This window comes from Bubalus kerabau, chromosome 16, assembly GCF_029407905.1.
Source record: "Bubalus kerabau isolate K-KA32 ecotype Philippines breed swamp buffalo chromosome 16, PCC_UOA_SB_1v2, whole genome shotgun sequence".
Classification (NCBI taxonomy): domain Eukaryota; kingdom Metazoa; phylum Chordata; class Mammalia; order Artiodactyla; family Bovidae; genus Bubalus; species Bubalus kerabau.
In genome coordinates, this window is record NC_073639.1 from 24,382,864 (window position 1) to 24,408,520 (window position 25,657).

The window sequence follows — 25,657 nt, forward strand, 5'->3', positions numbered from 1 at the left end:
GAGACAGAACCAAGGAGATTACACTTGCCTGACACAACTAAACCTTGATCCCCAATCTGCAAGCTTGACATACTCAGGTGGCAGGACAGGTCCAAGGACCTGTCAAAAGACAGAGGTGTGGGTGGTTCCCCAATGGTTGGGATGATCCTCTCAACTCATTAGCATATGAATTCACCTATCTGGGGAAAAAAAAAAAAAAAAAAACTAGCCACATCACATTCTATGGCCCAGGCACTTGCCCTTTGCAATGGCCCACACCCTGCAGAGTGTGCTTCTCTATATCAGAACAAATCCACCTCTTTCCTATAGCTGTGTCTCTAACTGAATTTTTGCAATGAGACATGACAGCCTGAGCTTCATTAGGTCCTGAAGCCAGGCACCATGGGTTTTGGCTGGGCTCAAGTCCTGGGAGAGAGAGCTGAAGGACAGGAGGAAAAAGCAGTGAGAAAAACGTGCCAAGGAATCCCCTTCATAAACTGCTGGAAAATCTGCTAAATGCCTGACCTGTGCTAACAGTTTTCATTGGCCTGATCCTTGGCCTGATTCTTTTTCCTATACTAACTACCTAACAGAATGACCCAAATAATCAACGATTCTCTTCATTTAACTTAGTTTAGTTTCAAGCTACCAAAATCTGGAGAGATTATTTTAGATAGACATACCCCAAATTATTCCTACAGAGTTTTTAAGTCTTTTCTTTTTTTCCCTTTCACTTTTAGAGACACAAACGATTAAAGTTCCTGAAAGCCCAGGTTCATTTACATCTCAAAGGCACAGGAAGAGAAATACCAATTCCTTCCTTAAAGCTGACTTCCTCTAAAGGCATATGCAAAATCCAGTCTTAGATTGTCAAAAGAGGACATCTTCAGGGATTCTTTTTCAGTTTTTAAATTGCCAGTTCAGCTTAAACAAATAACAGTAATAGACATTCACTCACATTCAGCTTCTGTGGCCTTTCTTGATATAAAAAGCAAAGGCCAGCCCACAGCTGAGGCCACTTCTTTTTTCTCCATGTAATGGCAGCTAATATCTCTGCAAAAGCCTTAGGGATGTCTATGAGTTCTCTGTACTCCTGAAGCCCCCATTTATCAAGACAGGCACCACAGGGCCCCACATGGTGGATGGGACCCTGGAGCTTCCCCTGCAATCCACCATCTTCATGAATGGCCACCCCAGGATTATCCCCACAACTTTCAGGCCCCACATGCTAGTGGACATCCCCCACAACCATCCATTTCCAATCCTTATTTTCTGACACCATGGGTCTCAAAAGAGTTTCTTCTACCTCCCAGCTGCTCTGCCAATTGTTGGGCTGCACTGCAGAGCCCTCCAAGCCCTATATTTCCCCATCCTCAAGACCAGAGAAACAGCCCAGAGCTGGTGACAGAGACATCAATGGTCTAATGGACGGGAGGGCTTACGTGTTTGAGCAAGGTCCTGGACTGACACCGCAGAGTGTGCTGCAGTCAGCAGGCAGGACATGGCAGCAGTCTTCACTCTGGAAAGAGAGGAAGGTTACCAGTTACAGGGAGAATTGACATCAGGTTGGCTCATCAGTTACCAGGGGAACTAGCAGAGGAGCACATCCCTCACTCCCCATCTAGTAAGCTATCAGGTTCAGTTCAGTTCAGTCGCTCACTCCTGTCTGATTCTTTGCAACTCCATGGACTTCTGCATACCAGGCTTCCTTGTCCATCACCAACTCCCAGAGCTTGCTCAAACTCATGTCCATTGAGTTGGTGATGCCATCCAACCATCTCATCGTCTGTTGTCCCCTTCTCCTCCTGTCTTCAATCTTTTCCAGCATTAGGGTCTTTTCCAAGGAGTCAGTTCTTCGCATCAGGTGGCCAAAGTATTGGAGTTTCAGCTTCAGCATCAGTCCTTCCAAAGAATATTCAGGGCTAATTTCCTTTAGATGGACTGGTTTCATCTAGTTGCAGTCCAAGGAACCCTCACCAGGCATCTCCAACAACACAATTCAAAAGTATCAATTCATCAGCACTTAGCTTTCTTTATAGTGCAACTCTTACATCCATACATGACTACTGGAAAAATCATAGCTTTGACTAGACAGAACTTTGTCGGTCTATCATCTAGTAAGCTATCAGGTGGAGATGTTCTAATCTAATGGAAAAAACACTGGTTGGGGCCAGAGCATATATGTAAGAAAGTCAGTCCTGTGATTAGGTTGAAGCAGGTGCTGGTCAAAAGATATACAGAGAGCAAGAGAACAGCCCTCTTGGGTGGCCTGAACATACAGCCTATATGTGTGTATGTGTGTGTGTGTGTAGTGAAAGTCACTCAATCACGTCCGACTCTTTGTGACCTCATGGACTATACAGTCCATGGAATTCTCTAGGCCAAAATCCTGGAGTGGGTAGCCTTTCCCTTCTCCAGGGGATCTTCCCAACCCAGGGATTGAACCCAGGTCACCCTCTTTGTGGGTGGATTTTTACCAGCTAAGCCACAAGGGAAGCCCTAGAATGCTAGAGTGAGTAGCCTATCCCTTCTGCAGCAGATCTTCCCAACCCAGGAATCCACTGGGGGTCTCCTGCATTGCAGGTGGATTCTTTACCAACTGAGCTATCAGGGAAGCCTGTGTGTGTAGTGTAACATACATCATGTATGTAACAGAATTCTCACTAAATTTTCTGAGAGTCCTTCTAGAATATGTCACATCAGCTATAGGAGAAATCTGAGAGTAACCCAAAGCTATCACATGAAGAGTCTGAGTAGCAATAAGACTGTTGCTCTAAAATTATAAACAAACAGGCAGAAAAATCTATCTAAATGAAAATATTCATAATCAAAAGTACATACTAATTGTTCCTAGTACTGATGATGACATGTCAGTTTAGAACTTACACCAAGCCTTAGGTATCCAAACTGCCCAAAGAGTATTAGGAAGTGCACATGAAATTAACAATATGCTATTCACAACTGGGAAGAGTTTGCAAAAACTTTCTCATTGAGTGAGTCACTGTTGAAGGTTTGTGATTCACATTGTTATCTCTTTTATGAAAACCAGCAAATAAAGAAATAGCCAAGAAAACAAAAGCATAATCTCCTCCGCCATATCCCTCATTTTTATTATAATGCTTTCATTTTGATAAAAGCAAAGACAGGCCAGATATTAATGTCCCAGATGAAGAAACACACAAAGCAAGTGCTTTACAGACTATCTGAGGATGCCTTCCAAAAGCTGAGAAAAGAAGAGACTGGAAAGGCATAGGAGAAAAGGAAAGATATACCCATTTGAATGCAGAGTTCCAAAGATAAGCAAGGAGAGATAAGAAAGCCTTCCTCAGCAATAAGTGCAAAGAAACAGAGGAAAACAACAGAATGGGAAAGACTAGAGATCTCTTCAAGAAAATTAGAGATACCAAGGGAACATTTCATGCAAAGATGGTCTTGATAAAGAATAGAAATGGTAAGGACCTAACAGAAGCAGAAGATATTAAGAAGAGGTGGCAAGAATACACAGAACTGTACAAAAAAGATTTTCATGACCCAGATAATCACGATGGTGTGATCACTGACCTAGAGCCAGATATCCTGGAATGTGAAGTCAAGTGGGCCTTAGGAAGCATCACTATGAAGAAAGCTAGTGGAGGTGATGGAATTCCAGTTGAACTATTCCAAATCCTGAAAGACGATGCTGTGAAAGTGCTGCACTCAATATGCCAGCAAATTTGGAAAACTCAGCAGTGGCCACAGGACTGGAAAAGGTCAGTTTTCATTCCAACCCCAAAGAAAGGCAATGCCAAAGAATGCTCAAACTACCACACAATTGCACTCATCTCACATGCTAGTAAAGTAATGCTCAAAATTCTCCAAGCCAGGCTTCAGCAATATGTGAACCGTGAACTTCTGGATGTTCAAGCTGGTTTTAGAAAAGGCAGAGGAACCAGAGATCAAATTGCCAACATCCGCTGGATCATTGAAAAAGCAAGAGAGTTCCAGAAAAACATCTATTTATTGATGTTTTGATGTTATTGATAGATAAAAACATCTAACTACTGCTTTATTGACTATGCCAATGCCTTTGACTGTGTGGATCACAATAATCTGTGGAAAATTCTGAAAGAGATGGGAATACCAGACCACCTGACCTGCCTCTTGAGAAACCTATATGCAAGTCAGGAAGCAACCGTTAGAACTGGACATGGAACAACAGACTGGTTCCAAATAGGAAAAGGAGTTCGTCAAGGCTGTATATTGTCACCCTACTTATTTAACTTATATGAAGAGTACATCATGAGAAATGCTGGGCTGGAAGAAGCACAAGCTGGAATCAAGATTGACGGGAGAAATATCAATAACCTCAGATATACAAATGACACCACCCTTATGGCAGAAAGTGAAGAAGAACTAAAGAGCCTTTTGATGAAAGTGAAAGAGGAGAGTGAAAAAGTTGGCTTAAAACTCAACATTCAGAAAATGAAGATCATGGCATCTGGTCCCATCACTTCATGGGAAATAGATCGGGAAACAGTGGAAACAGTAGCTGACTTTATGTTTTGGGGCTCCAAAATCACTGCAGATGGTGACTGTAGCCATGAAATTAAAAGACTCTTACTCCTTGGAAGGAAAGTTATGACCAACCTAGACAGCGTATTCAAAAGCAGAGACATTAGTTTGTCAACAAAGGTCCATGTAGTCAAGGCTATGGTTTTTCCAGTAGTCATGTATGGATTTGAGAGTTGGACTATAAAGAAAGCTGAGAGCTGAAGAATTGATGGTTTTGAACTGTGATGTTGGAGAAGACTCTTGAGAGTCCCTTGGACTGCAAGGAGTTCCAGCCAGTCCATCCTAAAGGAGAGCAGTCCTGGGTGTTCATTGGAGGGACTGATCCTGAAGCTGAAACTCCAGTACTTTGGCCATCTGATGCAAAGAGCTGACTCTTTTGAAAAGACCTTGATGCTGGGAAAGATTGAGGGCGGGAGGAGAAGTGGATGACAGAGGATGAGATGGTTGAATGGCATCACTGACTCAATAGACGTAAGTTTGGGTAAACTCCGGAAGTTGGTAATGGACAGGGAGGCCTGGTGTGCTGCAGTTCATAGGGTCGCAAAGAGTTGGACACGACTGAGCAACTAAAATGAAATGAACTGAACTGACTTTCCACAGAAAGAATCTCTCAACTCCATAATTTCTTTTAATGTGAAGGGATTGTTTCTTCTCATTTGGCATGAAAATTTTCCATTGGTATTTAATTCTCAGTTTCATTGAAAATATCCACATTCAAAAGTAACTCATTAATTACTCATTGTTTTGATGGTGGTTTAAAATGTGATTTTGAAAAATCCATTTTACTCCAGGATTGATCAACTCTTCTGAAAGAAATTAGTTTTTATTTTGAGTGTTTTTCAATTTTCCTTTTTTTCCTAACATGCCCACAGAAAGTTAAAAGCTTTTCAGGATATTATATCCTGAATATCATGAGAAAATTTGATTTAATCACATCTCTCCTTGACTCTTCACACTTTTCTCATTTTATTTAACTCTAGTGTAGGCAAAAATCTACTCTTGATAAATGTTCTTCTTCAGCATGTATAATGTTGTTTTAATAAAACTCTTAACTGTGCTTTTTAAAAATTTTTTTACTGAAAACATAAAAATGAATTATATAATGTTGACCAATTGATTAGATTCAAGTTAAAAAAATAAACTAATAATAATGTAAAAATATCATCCTTGTAATGCTTAAAGCACATTGAATTGGCTTTCTGTTCCATATCATGTTGTTTTAATTATGACAAGTTCAAAATGATAAGGACAGAGAATCATAATTCTATCTCCTTTTGTATCTCTATTTTTAGGACATTCTTATTTTATTGTTAGTTTTACACTGGCACCAATTTGTCCAGTTTGCAAATATATACTGTTGGTATTTTTACTAAGATCACATTTAAATTTATAGGTTAATTTGAAGGAGAATCGACATTCTTATGATGTTGCATTTTCTTCTCTGAGAATGTCTTTTCTTATGCTAAAGTCTTCCTCTGTGTCTCTCAGTGGCATGAACAGCTTTCTACATAAAAAACTGTACATGTTTCTTGTTTTGATTTTATCTTTTGGTGTCTTATTTTCAGACCTTTTCATCGCCCATATGAGAAACCCATTTATTCTCTATGAATCAGTTTTGTGTCGAGCCCTGCAACTGCTTTGTCTTATTCTTTATGATAGTCTTCTAATTGGTCCTTCTAGATTTTGTAAGGAAAAACATATATATTATTCTCAAATAGTAGTAATTTAAAATTCTGCATTCCAAATTTTGTTTCTAAATTTATTACCCAATGCATTCCTCAATATTATTGCCTAATGCCTTTGGAAAATTTTATAATCAAAATGTTGATAGCAAATTTTGTTTCATTATTGGTTTCAAAGAGAATGTATCTAATTTTTTCTCAATTTGCATATGCAAGCTATTTTTACATAAATATACAGGATCCTATAGAAACTACCTTTATTATCATTTTTAAAATAAAGAATTAGGTAGTCAATTTAATTAAAATAATATCTTTATAGCTAGATGTATATGTCTCTTTTGACTTGCCAATTATGTTGATTTAAATTTACAGCTACTCTAATTTTTAACTACATTAACATTTCAGGAATAAACTGTATTTGTTCTATTATTTATTAAATAAGCAGCTGGTTTCTGCTAGGTAATTTTTAAATGCTTTTATATTAATAAATTTAAAAGTTCTGTGGGTTTTTGTATGTGCATACCTTCAATCAGATTTTGGTATCAATGCGATGTATGATAATTTTAAAAGAGGTAGAAAGTTTTTTCTATGCCTTGAACTGTTGAAATATAATTGCAGTTATCCATTACTTGAAGTTTTTTAAGAATTCCCTAGTGAAACCATCTGGGCAATAGCTATTAGATACTTTATCTTTTGAATGGTAAATCATGTGTGTGGTTTTCCATCCCCACTTTGTGGGGTCAGTTTTAGTGATTTATATTTTTCAAGGAAAGCATCCATGTTCTCAAACTAAAAACAAAAATTTTTAATGATTGGGTGTTTAGAATTCTACTAATTTCTATGATGTTTGTCATTATTTCTTTATTGCCATTGATAATAAATAACTTTTCTCTTTATTCATGCAATCAATTTTATTCACAGCAAAAAGGACAATAGGGCCTATTTATTGGTTCCAACATTTTTGCTTTTATCTTTATTACTCACTCCCTTCTTACATTTGTCTTTTTTCGGACATTTAAAAATTGAATGCACACTGCTTTTGATATATATTACTTTTCTTCTATTTTCATTGTGTTTTTCATAGGTTTCAGCTCAGTTCAGTTCAGTTGCTCAGTCATGTCCAACTCGTTGCGATCCCATGAATCGCAGCACGCCAGGCCTCCCTGTCCATCACCAACTCCCGGAGTTCACTCAAACTCACGTCCATCGAGTCGGTGATGCCATCCAGCCATCTCATCCTCTGTCATCCCCTTCTCCTCTTGCCCCCAATCCCTCCCAGCATCAGAGTCTTTTCCAATGAGTCAACTCTTCACACGAGGTGGCCAAAGTACTGGAGTTTCAGCTTTAGCATCATTCCTTCCAAAGAAATCCCAGGGCTGATCTCCTTCAGAATGGACTGGTTGGATCTCCTTGCAGTCCAAGGGACTCTCAAGAGTCTTCTCCAACACTGCAGTTCAAAAGCATCAATTCTTCAGCGCTCAGCCTTCTTCACAGTCCAACTCTCACATCCATACATGACTACTTAGACATATACATATTGTAACTGACATAATTTTCTATCTCATTTCCAATTTTAGTTTGATTTACTGCTTTACATAAGAGACATATAAGACAAAATTTACCTTGTAGAAAGATCACTCATGCTATTTTTACTTTATTGCTTTAAAGTTGTATTATTTTAACTCTGGAATTTATTATGCAGTTGTTTAGGGCCCAATATAAGGTCAGTTTGTGAATTTTAGTTCGGAATTTGAAAAGAAAGTGTATTCTCTCATCTTTCACAAATGCACATACATATTTACATGTATGTTTAATATAGAATATGTTAATATAGAATGTTCATATTATTGAGAAGTAAATACAAATTTATACCTACTATGTGTTTCTATTCTGTTTTTTCTATAGATTTAGCTCCATTAATGTTAAAACTTTTTTTTGCTGCTGCTGCTGCTGCTGCTGCTAAGTCACTTCAGTCATGTCTGACTCTGTGTGACCCCATAGACGGCAGCCCACGAGGCTCCCCCGTCCCTGGGATTCTCCAGGCAAGAACACTGGAGTGGGTTGCCATTTCCTTCTCCAATGCATGAAAGTGAAAAGTGAAAGTGAAGTCGCTCAGTTGAGTCTGACTCTTAGCGACCCCATGGACTACAGCCCACCAGGCCCTCCGTCCATGGGATTTCCCAGGCAAGAGTACTGGAGTGGGGTGCCATTGCCTTCTCTGAAAACTTTTTTTGGGGGTGCATAATTGCCTGGTTTGCCTTTGCCCATTTATTAATTTCTAGTTAATATAAATATCTTTGTGCTAAGAATGTTTTATTATACCAGATAGTGCTTTGAGGTCCAACCTGAGAATTTTATTATTTTAGTAAATAATAGGTAGGTAGTGCATTTCTATTTAGTGGTTTGACATGTGTTTTCCTTGTCTCTTCAAATTCTATGTTTAGGTTAACTATTTAATGTGGGGGTTTTTTTGTAATTATGGTATTAATTAGTTTTCTTTTATCTTCTTTTTATTTTTTATACATTTATGACTATAGCTTTATATAAAAAAATTAAATTCTTTTTCTTTGACAATGTCTATGAACTTCTTGCTGTGGGCAAGAGCATAATTCAGTGTTTTTACTTCCTTTCTCTCCCTTTCATTCTCTCTTTTCCTATCTTGTTGTTTATTTAGCCTTATACATTAAAGTATGTGTAAACTTGTAACTTTGTAACACTTGTAACTTTGTGTAAAACTTGTAACACTTACAGCTTTGTCTATATCATTAATGGCTCATTCAACTTGTATTCATAAAAGATTAGACAATCATCCCATTTACCACAGTTCCCACTATTTTCCTTCCAGTATACCATTTCTACACTCTCAGAGCATATAGTATTTTCATTATTAGTCTTATTTTCACATCTGTCTTTATCCTAGTTGTTCACATAAATTAATGTCCACTGTCAGCTCTTTTGTCTAGGTTGCCTTGATACTTAATCCACATAGATTATTTATATTGCCTGTTCCTACTTTGAAGGCTTTATAGATATGCTTTCCTGTTTCTAGGGTTAAATGATGCAACAAGGAAGAGGGAAACCAGAGTAATTTTATTCCCTTACAGATGTCTTGACTTACTTTGCTTAGATTCCTAAACTGTTTTTCCTTCTATTTGTTTAAAGTACAGTAAAATCTACCAGTCTGTATCACAATATTCATGTATTGATTGTTCTGTGTTAGCTTTTCTTATAATAGGTGATTTTTGGTTCTTAAATCTATAGATTCACATCTTTAATTTTTAGAAAGTTTATACTATTTTATTTTGGAAAGTTTTATTTTATCTTAGGATAATTTTATTGTTTTCTTTTCTAGTAATCATTTTCTTTGGGGCCACTAATTTTGCAAAATAGAATACCACTTGCCTGTCTTTCCTACCATTCATTATTCTCTCTCTCTCTTTTTTTTTATGGTTTTGAACATGTGTGGGTCTATGTCTGTCCTTCTCTAGCCTTTCTTCCTGTGCTTTGCCTGTTCATATTTTATTCTGTCTGAATTCTCACCATAAGTGCCTGAGCTTTTTGAACTATACTCTATGTTTTTTGTTTTTATAAAGGTGATCACTTTGCTAAACTTGAGAATTCTTCCTTGCAATTATAGCATGTGCGTGTGACTCCTCTTTAAGGCCTGTTTTCTTTGCATCATGAGGCTTTAATATAAAGCAGTTCCTCTAATGTCTCACTGTTTGATTAGGTTTCTAAACAACTTTTTGACTGATGAACTGTTCACAGAGTGGACCCTTATTTGGTAAATGTGTCCTGCCTTCTTTTTCTGAATTTTAAAAGCAAGGAGATGTGCATTAGTTTCATAGGGGTGTCAAAGTACTACAAACTTGTGGCTCAAAACAATAGAAATAAATTATTGTGTATAATGTAGGCCTGAAGTCTGGAATCAAGATGGCAGCAGGGTGATGATTTCTCTGAAAGTTCTTGAGGAGAACATTTCCTTGCCTCTCCCAGGTTCCAGTGGCTCCTGGTATTCCTTGGCATAGGGCAGAATAACCTCAGTCTTAGCCTAGATTTTCATATGGGCCTTCACATGATCTTCTCCCCATTATCTTCTCCCCTCCTTTTAAATGGACAACCATCTTTAGATTTAGAACCAGCCTTAAACCAGGATCTTGAGATCCTTAATTTAATTGTATCTTTAAAAACACTTTTTTCAAATATTTGAGGTCACTTTCACAGCTTCTGAGGGGTTTCCCTGGTGGCACAACAGTAAAGAGTCCATCTGCCAATGCAGGAGACGGGTTTGATCCCTGGCTTGGGAAGATCCCCTGGAGCAGGAAATGGCAACCCACTCCATCATGCTTGCCTGGGAAATCCCATAGACACACAAGCCTGGCATGGTACAATTCATGAGGTTGCAGAGAATCTGACATGACTTGGCAATTCAACAACAGCAGCAACAACAACAAATTCAATCAATTATAAGATCTTAGCAGATTTCTATTGGCCTTTCCAACTTTGGCAAAAAATGGTCATTTCTTCATAACTTATAATTTGAGGCTATAAATATCTCTGTTTTATCAGAACATGAGTTTTATTTTTGCCTTTTTTATCACCTTTTCCCCAAGTTTTATTGAGATGTAGTTGACATACAATATTGTATGTTTGAAGTGTACAATGTGTTGCTCTGATTACCACCATAGCATTAACTAATACCTTCATCCCATCATATCATAACCATTTCCTTTTTGTAGTGAGAACATTTAAGATCTACAGCAAGGACATGGAAGCAACTTAAGTGTCCATCGACAAATGAATGGATAAAGATGTGGTACATACATACACTCAAACATTACTCAGCCATAAAAAGGAATGGAGTTGAGTCATTTGTAAAGATGTAAATGGACCTAGAGTCTGTCATACAGATTGAAGCATGTCAGAAGAAGAAAAACAAATTTTGTATATTAATCCATGTATGTGGAATCTAGAAAAATGGTACAGATGAATCTAGGTGCAGGGCAGGAACGTAGAGATGTAGAGAATGGATGTGTGGACATGGGGTGTGGGGGAAGGAGAGGGTGAGTTGAATTGGGAGATTAGGTTTGACATAAATACATGACCATTTATGAAGCAGATAGCTAATGGGAAGTTGGTATACAGCACAGGGAGCTCAGTGCCGTGCTCTGTGATGACCCAGATGGGTGGGATGGGCAGGAGGTATATATATATACCCCCTCCAAGAGGGAGGGGGTATGTGTACACATACAGCTGGTTCATTTCATTGTACAAAAGAAACTAACTCAACCTTGTAAAGCAATTATACTAAAAAAAAAAAATTACTCCCTTGGCAACATTCAGGTATATACCACAGTATGATTCATTATGATTAACACTGTGCAGAGTAGATCCTCAATTCAATTAACTATTGATAGGTAAGGACATACTAATGCCATCTTCTTCATTGTTTTCTGGATGTTTAATATTTTCTCTCTTTCTTCCTCTCTTGCTGTCTTCCTTTGTGATTTAATAATTTTCCATAGTGACATTCTTTGATTTCTCTCTCTTTTTTGTATGTCTATGTGGATTTTTTTCTGTGCTTATCATAAGGTTTACATAAAACATCTTATAAAAATATAGTCTATGTTAAGCTGATCACTTAATTTTAATTGCATACGAAATTTCTACCCTTTTAATCCCTCTCCCCTACATTTTATGCTTTTAATATCACAATTTACATACATTTATATTGTGTATCCATTAAAACTTATTGTAGTTATAGTCATTTTTAATACTTTTGCCCTTTAACTTTTATACTAGGGCTAAGTGATTAAGTCTACCATATTACAGTACTGGACTTTTCTGAATTTGATCTGTACATAGCTTTACCATACGTTTTCATTCTATTGGTTTTCATGTTACCAATTTGCCTCATTTCATTACAGTTTTAAGAACTCCTTTCAGCATTTCCTGTGAGTCAGGTCTGGTGTGATGAATTATTTTACCTCTTGTTTCTCTGGTAAAGTCTCTCTCTTCTTCATTTTTGAAGGACAACTTTGCCAAGTAAAATATTCATGTCTGACATTTTTTTCCAGCACCGTGAATATAACATCCCAGTTTCTCCTGATCAGCAAGGTTACTGCTGAGAAATCCATGATGGTCTTATGGGGAATTCCCTTGTAAGTGATTTCTTCTTTTCTCTTGCTGATTCTCCATGTACAACTTTTGACAGTTTTATTATAACATGTCTTGAGGAGAATCTTTTTGTATTGAATTTGCTTGAGAGGCTTAAGAACTTCATGAACCTGGCTACAAGGGCTGTTGGGGCACTTAGGGGTGACTCAGGTCCAGGGCTATAGGCCAAGGCAGGTGGTATTATTGGCTTGAGCCAATGGCATACACTTGGCTGTGGGGGCTGGCTGCAGCTACTTGTCTGGTGGCAAGGCCTGCTGCAGAAAGAAGTGCAGTGGCAAGGGACGGGCCAGCAGAAGTGGTTGGGGCCAACTGGGAGTACATGAGCAGCTGCAGGAGCTCTAGTCATCAGTGTGAACTTGTGTGGCTATAGGAGCTAGTCACAGGTGCACACACTGTGGTGGGGGCCAGTGATGGGAGTCAGACCTGCCACGTACAATATATGGCTTCAGGAGTTTGCTGCTGGCACATGTGTGGTGCAGGCCAATGGCAGAAGTTGGGGTCAGATGCAAGCCCATGCAGCTGTGAGAGCCTAGACTGTTGGCAGGGACTGACGACTGCAAATGCTAGCAAGGCACACACATGACACGGGGTGAGCTGCTGTCCTGCATGTGTGATCACAAGAACCGGACTCGCTGCTGGCGCTGATTTCAGGCTTCAGTGTGGGGGTGGGAGAGGGAGTAAGAAAGGTCTCAGGCAGGTAGTATCTGCAAACATGAAAATGTTGGGGGCAAAAACCCCAGTGGTGAAACCTCAGGGGCTCTGGGGAGGCTATGGCTTCCTCGGGGGCAAAAGCTGCTGGGGTCCTCTGTGGAGCAGCCTGCTATAGTCTGTGATGAGGTCCTCTGTGATGAAAGCTGGTGGTTTGGGAGGATGGTCGGTCTGCAGCATCAGCAAGGGTGATGGAGGTCCTTGGCAGGGAGGCTGGGAACTGAGTTCACTGAAGCTACATGGTAGCCAAAACTGCTACTTGCTGCCTTTCTTTCTTGCTTCAAGCATCTCTAGACATCTCAGCTTTGGCAGTCTCTGGGAGGGGTGAAAGTGAATTGGGTCCAGAAAGGCTAGGGCAGCTAGTTGCTCACCTGACTCTCCTTTTCCCAAGTCTGAGAGCTCTCCTACTCCGGGGAGTTCCCTCTTGGCTCTGAGCAGTGTCAGCCTGGGGAATGGGACAATGCAGGCAAAGTAAAACACATCTTCCTACTCTTTGGTGCGGTTCTTGGAGTTTTCACTTCATTGTGTTCTTAAAGTTTCTTAAGTGGACTCTTGAGGTCTTGCAGACCTATTTCATTCGTGGATAACTGTCTAATTCTTGTTCTTCGTGGGAGGATGGAGGCCATGATCTCCTACCCCACCACCATGGTGACACGACTCCTTCTGTTACTATGTTTTTTTAATTGATTTTGGTGTGGTATGCAAAAGAGGGGGAAACTTCCATCTTTATGGCACTATTTTAAAATTCCTAGTTTCCATTTCATTTAACATGTTGTTCAAAGTTAAGTGCTAAGTTTAAGTGTTAAGTATAAGTTTAAGCTTGAGAATTACTATAATCAATAAAATAAACATACCTTAACTTTTTGCATGCAAATCTGTTTCTACCTGCAACCTTAATTTATGCTCCCTTTTTATTAAAAATGAATAAAATGTGAAGGGATGTGTCGCCAGCACTTTACTGTAACCTTCCCTTCACGGCGACATTGCCCCATTTCCCACCCTGGTATTTTCATCCTCTATATTTATTCTCTCTACATGTCAAATCCTACACTATTATTATATACAATAATATATATATTATGTATATTTTATGTGCATATATCATCTTCAATATATATTCATAAATATATATATTTATAAATATATTTCATCTTAAATAACTCTCCCCTGTACTCTATAACCACATTTCTTAAGTACACTTTTTTCATACTCACTAGCCACATTTTCCAGAGAAGGCAATGGCACCCCACTCCAGTACTCTTGCCTGGAAAATCCCATGGACGGGGGAGTCTGGTAGACTACAGTCCATGGGGTCGTGAAGAGTTGGACATGACTGAGCGACTTCACTTTCATGCATTGGAGAAGGAAATGGCAACCCACTCCAGTGTTCTTGCCTGGAGAATCCCAGGGATGGGGGAGCCTGGTGGGCTGCAGTCTGTGGGGTTGCACAGAGTCAGACACGACTGAAGCGATTTAGTAGCAGCAGCAGCAGCCACGTTTTCTATCTGCCTCTTGATAGATGAGGTAGGATGGTCTCTTACTTTCATTCCCACTTTTCCATCTAACTGCTCCACCTAAGGCTATGATGAGCCTTCAAGTTGACAAAGTCCATGGATGCTTTTCCGTCCTCATTTTACATGACCTTGAATCACAGTTAACATTATCAACCATACCATCTCTCAAAAATCATATTATTCTCTTTGTTCTTACATTAATTATTTAGTGTTTGCAATAACTTATTCCCAAACTTAGTGACTTGTACCAACAAACATTTATTATCTCTCAGTTTCTATGGGTTAAGAATTTGGCAGTGGCACAGATGATGGTACTGGATCAGGACCTGTCCTGGGGTTGCAGTCAGGATGTTGGCTGGGGATACAGTCATCTGAAGGCTTAATTGGACGTGGATAATTTGCTTCCATGATGGCTCACTTGCATGGTTATTGGATGGTGGCATTTGCACGGCTGTTTAATGAATTCCTTACTCTGCAGATTTCTCCTCATAACATGGCAGTTGGCAGTCTTCAGAGTGAGTGACTCAAGAAGTCACAGCACCTTTTGTAAGGTGCTATTCTATTCTAGTCATTCCTATTATTAGAAGTGAATCACTTAGTCCAGCCAAACTTAAGCAGAGAGAAATTATATTCTACCTTTTGAAGGAAGGAGCTCAAATAATTTGTGGACTTATTTTAAAACCACCATAGCCCTCTAATCACAACTTCTAAAGGTCTCTTCTCTCAGTCTTCTTTTTCTTAAGTATATTGTCTACACTTCTCTGCTCACCAACAGTGTTGATGCACCTCAGAGAGTTGCTCCAATTGCTCTTTGACTATCTCTTCATTCCACGCATTCTATCCTAGTGTTATGATATGAGGACATCTAAACTCAAATCATCTTTGTGGCTTAGACTTGTGTATCTAAAATGACAAGCCCAGGCAAATAGTATTCTCACAGTGGTTCTCTTCTGGGGGTACCGGATTGGGACAGACAGGAAGAGCTAGGGGAATATAACAGATTTCTGATTTAACAGAAGGGTCATGCAGAGTTATACAATATGAATTCAAAATTTATTTACTTTTATTTGTTCATAATCTCAATATTTACATATTAATTAAACATTTCAAAGTATTATAAGAGAGCACTCAATTTTACTTTTTAGTTTTTGTTGTCTGTTTTTCAAAATAAGACATGGTCTAGAGCAGTTTGGAAAGCACTAACTCTTTGTTGCTTGCAAGGCTAATTGCTTTCTGAGAACACTACACAACAGCAATATCTAAGCAGCAATATTTTGAAAGAAATAACTAAATATTATTCATATTCCTATTTTTTGCTTAAATAAAATGCGTAGAGCCTAATGAATTTAGCCTTTAGGATGGAACAGGAAATGTCTGAAGAATACAAATTTTCTAACAGCAGAGAAAAGGGTAGTTAGCAATTATTGTTTAAACCTTTGTCTCTCTGCTCCAATATTTTAATGCTGAGGCATCTGGAAAATTTAACCTTTTCCCCTTGGGCAATATTTTGTCTTGATATTTTGGATTCCTGAAACTTTGTGAAAAGAGCACTATCCATTTATCTCCTTTCAGTGAATTTTCAAAGAACACAAGTTTTAAATTTATACTCCAAACCAGCCCTGGGTCATCAGTTCTCTCGGTTTTATACTTCCAAACTGATGCATTCATCACTCAAACCATAAGCTCCGTATTACCTATTTGAATATTTCTTTGTTTTCCAAGTGGGTTTCTTTTTTTTATGACACAAATACGAGGGCAAAAAAAGTTGACTATGTGCTCTGATGGTTAATTTTAATTTTCTCCAGTTAAAAGAAATAGTCAAGATATATGCCAAGTAGCTCTAGCAAAAAACAAAACAAAACAAAACCCAAAAACCTTCCTTTAGCCAGTTTAGCAATATATGTTTAATGCACTTTCTTTCCATTTGCCAGATCCACCATCGGAATTTTAGTACTTTTCTTCTTTTCCAGGTGTAGGATAAAAAAGGCAAGAGGCTATTTCAGGGCAGATTTTTGGAGAATAATTTGAATTAGCATAAAGTTAACATTTCCTAAATCACTGTTTCAGAAACTAGAGCATTAACCTTTAGAAAAGATAAAAAACGAAATATATTGGAACTTTGTTCTAGTATTACTGGTTTCCAACAGAACTTGGAATAAGTAGCAAATCTCCTGGACCAACTAAAAACAGCACTATTCATCAGAAACTAATAGAATTCATAATAAAACACTCCTGCCTATAAGGTAACCCCATTCAGTAAAATGTATTAAAAAGTATTATCCAGAGTTATGAAATAAAATGACATGAAAAATGAAAGATACAGATTTTCCTTGACTTATACTGGAGTTACTTTCCAATAAGCCTATCATAAATTGAAAATACTGGAAGTCAAAAATGCATTTAATACTCCTAATGCAATAAACAACATAGCTTAGCCTGCTGCTTCAGTTGTGTCCGACTCTGTGCGACCCCATAGACGGCAGCCCACCAGGCTCCCCCGTCCCTGGGATTCTCCAGGCAAGAACACTGGAGTGGGTTACCATTTCCTTCTCCAATGCATGAAAGTGAAAAGTGAAAGGGAAGTCGCTCAGTCGTGTCCGACTCCTAGTGACCCCATGGACTGCAGCCCACCAGGCTCCTCCGTCCATGGGATTTTCCAGGCAAGAGTGCTGGAGTGGGGTGCCATTGCCTTCCTACCTTAAACATGTTCCTAGTTACTTATATCCCCTGGAGGAGGGCATGGTAACCCACTCTAGTATTATTGCCTGGAGAATCCCATGAACAGAGGAGCCTGGCAGGCTACCGTCCATATGGTCACAAAGGGTCGGACATGACTGAAGTGACTGAGCATGCAGGCAAAAATTATATCAGCTTACAGTTAGGCAAAATCATCTAACACAAAGACCATTTCACAATAAAGTTTTGAGTAACTCATGTAATATTTTGAATATTATTCTGAAAGTAAAAAACAGAATGAATGTCTAGGCACAGAATGTCCGTAAACGTATGGGTTGTTCACCCTCGTGGTCACATGTGGCTGACTGGGAGCTGTGGCTACCACTGTCCAGCATCACAAGAGGGTACTGTATACTGCATATCACTAACCAGGGAAAGAGCAAAATTCAAAATTAATTATGGTTTCTACAGAATGCATATCACTTTGCACCGTTACAAAGTTAACTAATCATAAGTTGAGTCAGGAACCATATGTATATATTTTTCAAGTTAAATTAGAACATTTCTTCTAGAAGAAATTGTGAAGTCTAATAAAAGGGACATAATATAAAGGGAAAATAAAATACTTAGGTGATTAACAACTTTAGAGAGGAATGATAAAAATTTCTAAAATTAAAATATTCTTCCATAAAAGAATTATATAGAAGAAATGTAAATCATATGGAGCCTTCAAAACATGAACGGAATAACCTGTTTTTGAGTTGAACTCAGATTCATGTATATCAGTGAGAATGCTGCATCACTGCAATGTTAGCAAATAACTCATGTGGGTTGAAACAGCAGGGATTGCTGATGGGGTTGCTGATTCCTTTGGAATCTGGGGTGTTGACTCAGAGTTAAGGATTAACTCATCCAAGAGGGAATTGGCCCTTTGCAGCATATTTGGGAACTGAAATCTACTCCATCAAAACCAGCTGTATGCTTCAATGCTGACAATCCATTCTAGTAAAGTGCTGAGATGATGGATCAGGTCTGGCAGTCACTTGTACAGCACATCATACAGCTGCAGGCTCAAGTCTTGAACTTCACTCTTGGTCAAGCTGGTGGAGGTGACTGAGCTTCTTCTAATATGAAGCTTATATAAGCTCCCAGCCCAGAACACTGGATCTCTCTTCCAGTCCCACTGCTTCACTATGTGCCGCCTTAGCGTATGACAGGCAAGAGGGAACAATATAACCGTTGCTCTTGTCTCTTTATGTTCCCCAATAATAATGTTTCAGGTCTCATGTGCCTATTTGTTAATCTGCCTTCTTTGCCTAATAGCCATTTTGGATAAGTAAGGTGGTAATCTTGTGCTGCTCAGTTCCTCAGAAATTATGTCCATTACGCACATGTTGCAAATGAAATAAGAATATGTCAACATATAAGATTTTACTAAGAGGTTGCAAGGGTTACTGCTTACTGTCATATTTTCATTACTAGATTTTAAATTCTTAGAACAAAGAACTGTTTCATACATTGAATGAAATTATTCATTTTTGTCACCATGCTAAGATGTTGTGATAGACTCCAAGATGGCCCCTGATTTTCCCTGCTTTTTTGTTGCTCATGATTCTGTACAATCCCCTCCCTTTGAGGGTGGGTGGTATCTGTGATTTGTTGCTAATCAACAAAATATGATACAGACCATGGGATATTATTTTCATGATTACACTGCCTAAGATACTATCCTGCATCTTGCTAGAAGACCCTTTTCTATTGGCTTTTGCTGGATTTGATGGAATAAGCTGCCAAATAGAGAAGCCAAAGTGGCCGGGAACTAAGGGGAGTTCTAGGTGACAGCAAAGAAAGAGCTGAGGTCCTAAACTGGACAGAACATGAAGATGGAATTCTGTCAAAGAACACTTAGGCTTAGAAATGAGCTCTTTCTCACCTGAGCTTCAGATAAGACCTCAACCCAGAACTGATTTGGATTGCAGCTTTGTGAGAAAAACAAAGGACCCAGGCAAGCCATGCCTAGATCACTGACCGACAAAAACTGTGTTAATTTATTATGCAGCAACAGATAACTAATACAATGATATATATATTTAATCACGCTAAGCTCTATCTACTGTGCTTTGTTTTTTGAAATGACTGATTTGTACTAAGACCAACTTTTTAACTTAAAGGATACAAATGAATAGTCAAACAAGAACATCTGTTATTCAACAAAGTCAGACATGGAGACTTTTTCATTCATTCATTTAACTGTGAAGAGTAAAGAACATGAGTTCAGCCCTTGTTAGAAAAATCAAATGAATTTTCTAATATTAGCACCAAGCCTGGTTCTTTTTACCATACTACAGGAACAGTTAGAAATCAACACACAGAGCTGCATGTTCCTTCTAAATATCCTATGTTCAGTCACTACCTCTCAATTTAAACGTGTCTTGACGTTTAAAAATTTTGTGTGATTAAAATAAGTAAATAAATGCATAAAACACACATTCAGAGCTCCCTCTTCTCTATCCAGGGAGGCAAACTCAGAAGAGGGAGTCACTGGGATTACCTTGTCAGTCCAGTGGTTAAAACACCATGCTTCCACTGCAGGGGACACGAGTTCAATCCCTGATTGGGGAAGTAAGATCCTATTGGAGAGATAAATAATTTCCAGTTGGTGGAAAGCAGTCAAAGGGTAGTAGAAGCAAAAGTTACACTAATTATAATCAGTAGACTTATCCATACCTAGTCCAAATTGGAAAGGGAACAAATAATATCTGTATAGAGTGCATCCCCTGGAGAAGAAAATGGCAATCCATTCCAGTAGTTGTGTCTGGGAAATCCCAAGGACAGAGGAGCCTGGCAGGTTACAGTCTATAGATCACAGAGTCAGAATGACTGAGCGCACAAAATACAAAGCATTGAAACAGAATTCAAAAAGTGATTAGAAATTACTTAAATTTTATTTAAATTGAGAAATAGAATTTAAGACAGTCTGAATATTTTCTGCATATGTATTTTTTTCTAAAGTCAGACATGACTTAGTGACCAAACCCCCACACGGCATATACACACGGATGCCCCCTTTGCCCCATCCCTTCCTCTATCTATATTATTCTTGATTCTCCCTGAAAATTATATTACTATAGTATCATCTTCACTTTCACTTTTCACTTTCATGAATTGGAGGAGGAAATGGCAACCTACTCCAGTGTTCTTGCCTGGAGAATCCCAGGGACGGGGAAGCCTGGTGTGCTGACGTCTATGGGGTCACACAGAGTCCGACACGACTGAAGTGACTTAGCAGCAGCAGTATCATATCATTAAATAGCTATCATATGACATCACACAACAGCATACTACTAAATAACTTCAAAGAATAAAGAAACATAACAATCTATGCGAAATAATAAATACATTTGGGTTGAGAAACTATGATTTTATTTTGGGGATGCAAAATATTTTACTTTCAGGAAATCTACATCAGTATTTACCTTCTTGGTTCTTAATTTTCATTCTGCGCATTTTATGTTTCAATTATTTTACTTTTTTTGTATCCTAAATTATTTATCCTCAGTAAGTTAGGCGATAGTATCCATGCACATCCCAGATCTCTTAACATCACTTTTATTATTTCTTTTTATCTTTCCCCTGTCTTATGATGGTCTTTTCCCAAAACCTCCCTTGCATATCTGGAATTATATTACTCAAAATCAGAAAGAATAGAGTGCTTGGCAATTTACATCCCTTTAAGATGACTGACTGATCAGACAGTGTAAAGGCCCAGCTCTGCCATATCTGATGGAGATAAACCCTTCATGCAATGTACCCACAGAGCTACTCTGTGGAATCAATCAAGTTGAGTCTGGGACATTGCCTGAAGGTTTAACTTGTACCACTGCTTGGCTTCTTCTGCTTCTTCCTCTCCTTTTGTGGTTTTTCCTGGGACTCTTTCCCTAATAAATTACTACTTGTAAACAAGCATACATCTCAGGCTCTGCTCCCAGGGAACTTCAGCTAGGACACAAAAGGTGACTAGAATTATCTTCTTTGTCAGAGGCTGTCCCATGTCTCTGGATTTAGATATGAAGTGCTATGGGGTCAATGCAGGAACTGTATTTTTACCAAGTTAGAACATAAGCTCTATAACAGCAGACTTTGTCTCCTATATCATCATACTACTAGGGCCTACCACAGGCCTGGTACATAGAAGATACTAAATAGATATTTCTTTAACACACTAAAAGCTATACAATGGAAAGCTGACTAGTTAAAAAAATAAACTAGTAAGTTAAATGCCAAACTAATATGCAATGTAGAGAATAGGTCATGATGACATTTCCTCTACCTTAATTACCTAATGCTGTGCAACAAATTACCCTAAAGCACGGCAGCATAAAACAACAATAGTCTTTTATAATTTCCTATAGTTCTGTGCTAAACAACTCATAATACAATAGGAATGGATTGTCTGTCTGAAGCTTTAGTGAGAAAACTCAAAGACTTGGGGCTGCTATTATCTAAACTCCTACTCATTCACAGGTCTGACAGCTGATGTGGGCTATCAGCTGAGGACCAGTCAGGGGCTGCCAATCTGAGCAATCACACACGGCCTCTACAGGTGGCTGGGACTTCCTCAGAGTATAATGTCTGCATCCCAAGGGCAAATATCATGAGGGAGAGAGAGAAAAAGATGAGAGGGAGAGAGGGAGAAAGACTGCTGATGCAATCTATACTCCCTTTTAAGACTCAGCTTCCAGGTACTTCTTTAGTGGTCCAGGGGCTAAGACTCCATGCTCCCAGTGGAGGGGGCCAGGGTTAGATCCCCAGTCAGGGAACCAGATCCCATGGGCTGCAACTAAGAGTCTGCATGCCACAACTGAAGAACCTGCCTGCCACAACTAAAAGCCCCACATGCCTCGGTGAAGATCAAAGATCCCACGTGCACCAACTAAGACTCAATGCACTTGAATAAATAAACAAACAAAAGGCATTTAGCTTCCAAATTCCCATAGCATCACTTCTGCCACATTCGTCAAGCAGTTACAAGTTCTACCCAGGCTCTAGTATAATAGACACTACCTCTTAATGAACCACGTTCAAGTTTAAGGATAAGAAATAAGATATATTAGTGAAGCCATTTTTGGAGCAAAAAGGTCTGCCACATTCCCTTTAACCTTATTTTAAATTTGTTTTATTTTATTTTAGCAAATATAAAGAGAAAATAAAAACAGTCTTGTAAGTCAGACATGAGACTGACTTCTCTCTATATAATTCCTAATTTATTCAGTTAACTTCATTAACTTAGGAGTCTGCTTTTGAGAAATTTTATTTCTCCATCTGTGATAAAATAACTCTTCTGTATTTTTCAATATTATTCATACTTGAAATACAGTAGTTAATTCTCAAGGTTAAAATTATTGTGGCTCCAAACTTCGTATGGGTTCTGGAAATATAAGCAAGTAATTTTCTCAAAGAGGAATAAGATTTTTTCCTATATAATCTTCAAATTACATGAAAGGCTGCAAAATATAGATGTCAGTTTAAGAGCAAGGGTTCTGAAATCTGCCCCTTCACCTGTGTAAATCAGACAACCCACTTTACATTTCTGTGTCTTTATGCACTGATCTGTACAACTGGGATAATGATATGTCTGCTTTATGGAGTTGCTGTTTATAGAGTAAATAAGTTAAAAAATTGTCATTCACAAAATGAAATTCAATATATATTAACTATCACAGTTATTATTATTTTCATTAAACAGTTTTGTTGTGTGTGTGCCACTGTATTGGACAGGCAGGTAGCTGTTACAGAATACAGTGTAACATGACCATTAAATTTATATATACCACAATATAGCAGCGTAAGTAGTGATAATAGTTGCTTGGGTTGCAATGCTCACTGCAGCACTGTTTACAATAGCTAGGACATGGAAGTGCCCTAGATGTCCATTGACAGATGAATGGATAAAGAAGTTGTGGTACATATATACAATGGGATATTACTCAGCCATAAAAAAGAATGCATTTGAGTCAGTTCTAATGAGGAAGATGAACTTAGAGCCTATTATACAGAGTGAAGTAAGTCAGAAAGATAAAAAGAAATATTGTATATTAACACATATATATGGAATCTAGAAAGCTGGTACTGATGAACCTACTTGCAGGGCAGCAATGAAGATGCAGACTCAGAGATCAGACTTGTGGACACAGTGTGGGAGAAAGGGGGTGGGACAAGTGGGACAAGGTGAGACAGCAGCGTTGAAACATATGCATTACTATATGTAAAATAGACAGCCAGTGGAAATTTGTTGTGTGATGCAGGGAGCCCAAACCTGATGCTCTGTGACAACCAGAGAGGGGTGGGACGAGGTTCAAGAGGGAGGGGCATATGTATACCTATTCTGACTCATGTTGATGTGTGGCAGAAACCAACACAATATTGTAAAGTAATTATATGCCAATTAAAAATAAATAAAAACAATAGTTGCTTGGGTTGAATTGTGGCCACCTTAAAACATACAGCCATGTTCTAGCCCCTGGAAACTGTGAATGTGAGCTTACTGAAGGGTCTTTGCAGATGTAATTGAGTATTTTGACACAAGGTCATCTGGATTACTTGGGTGGGACTCAAATTGAATGACAAGTGTCATAAGAGACAAAGAGAAAAGATTAAGACCATGTGGAGACAGTGGCGGAGATTAAAACTCTTCTGCTAGAATAAAAGCCTGGAGTCACCAAAAGCTGGAAGATGCTAGATAAGATTTTCCCCTGAGAGTTTTTGGAAGGGAGCATAGCCCCACCTATACCTTAATTCTGGACTTTGATTTTCCAAAAGTATCAGTGGATAAAGTTTGTGGATGTAAGCCACCAAGTCTGTGGTGATTTGTTACAGCTACCGTAGGAAATGCTTATAGTAGTAGGTCTGGGGGTTCCTCTGTTTAGTACACAGGGCATGTTCTCTGTTTTCTTGTCCAAGTTAAAACTGAAGGCTGGCAACAGCTACATTCAGTTTCACAGATTAGTAGCTGTATCTGCTAAATGTTTCTGATTAAAGTGCATGTGTGGCTATCATTGGACCCAATTCAAAAACTAGAAGTTGGATTGTTTGGCCCATATCACAGCCTCTAAACTGTTCTGGGTTCAGCAGGTCCACAATAAGAGGCAGTGAAGCAGGCATATGGCAGTGAGGGATACAGGTTGCCATGAATATGATCTACTTAAGATGTTTTAATACCCCTAGAGAAATTCTGCTTTTATTAAATGAGTTTTATTTTTCCATAAGTAAGCCAAACATTTGTATATATGTTTGTAAACCATTCTTGATAATTTTCTCCTTCCCAAAATAAATGGCTCTGCTAAGAATATATGACTCTTTTACTTTGAAATTGGCTATAAAAGTTGCTAGAAAATGTTTCATAAACCCAGTTGAATGGATTAGATTTTTAAACTCATTGTCATTCATATTAATATCTAAAGACATGCATATTACTCTCTGGATGTTCAGATTTAGAAGAAAAATAAATGTATGTCTCTTCTACACTTACACAACCTGTAGTTGAATTTACCTAGGTGCATTATTTACAGAGGTTATTTGTAGAGTTAGGAACTCTATTTTCCACAGCCTTGATCAATTTGCCTATAAACATAAAATTAGGAAGTCAGAGTGGGTGAAGAAAGACTATCTGTAAAAATGAATGCATTACACTTGTTTCCTTATGTCAACTTACATCTTAAAAGTTACTCTCTGGAACAGGCTCTAGAAGAGCAAAATTTTCAAATCTTGTTCATGATCAACTTTAAGTGTGAAAAGTGTCAATATGCAATCCTGTGAAAACATTCTAAATCAGGTGGCTCAGACAGTAAAGAATCTGCCTGCAATGCAGGAGACCCAGGTTCAAACCCTGAGTTGGGAAGATCCCCTGGAGAATGGAATGGCTACTCATTGCACTCTTCTTGCCTGAAGAATCCCACGGGCAGAGGAGCCTGGCAGGCTACAGTCCATGGGTTTGCAGAGTTGGACATGACTGAGGGAGTAACACTTTCAGTTTCAGGCTGCCATAAAGTTCTCAGAGTTGCTTTCAATTCATTGTAAGTTGAAAACAAATGCTTGATCTCTTGTCCTTATATCTATATTTTGTGTTTAAAAACAATAAATAGTGAAATTCTTTCTGCAATAATTACAATATAAAGATATATCATGTGTTTAAATAAATATTTGTTAAATGATAGAAAATAACCCAGGTGTCTATAGTACACTTCAAAATAATTTAACATTAAAAAGTTTTTAACATAAATACACAATATGAATTTTAATTTTTTCACATAAAACATGAAGTTACCAGAAAAGTTGACACAGTTTTTATACAAACATTTTTTAATTGTTGCT

The 25,657-nt window shown here is 38.3% G+C and overlaps 1 long non-coding RNA gene across 1 annotated transcript in view; it reads right to left on the bottom strand.

Annotated features, from left to right (window-relative positions):
- Positions 1 to 1,371: 1,371 nt before the first annotated feature.
- Positions 1,372 to 25,657, bottom strand: part of LOC129629856 (uncharacterized) — a 125,984-nt gene continuing 101,698 nt past the window's right edge. Inside the window, exons 2-3 of the long non-coding RNA XR_008703351.1 lie at positions 19,839 to 19,917; positions 1,372 to 1,498 (exon numbers count right to left, since the gene is read on the bottom strand). This is a non-coding gene — a long non-coding RNA (uncharacterized LOC129629856). The remainder of the gene's footprint in view (positions 1,499 to 19,838; positions 19,918 to 25,657) is intronic.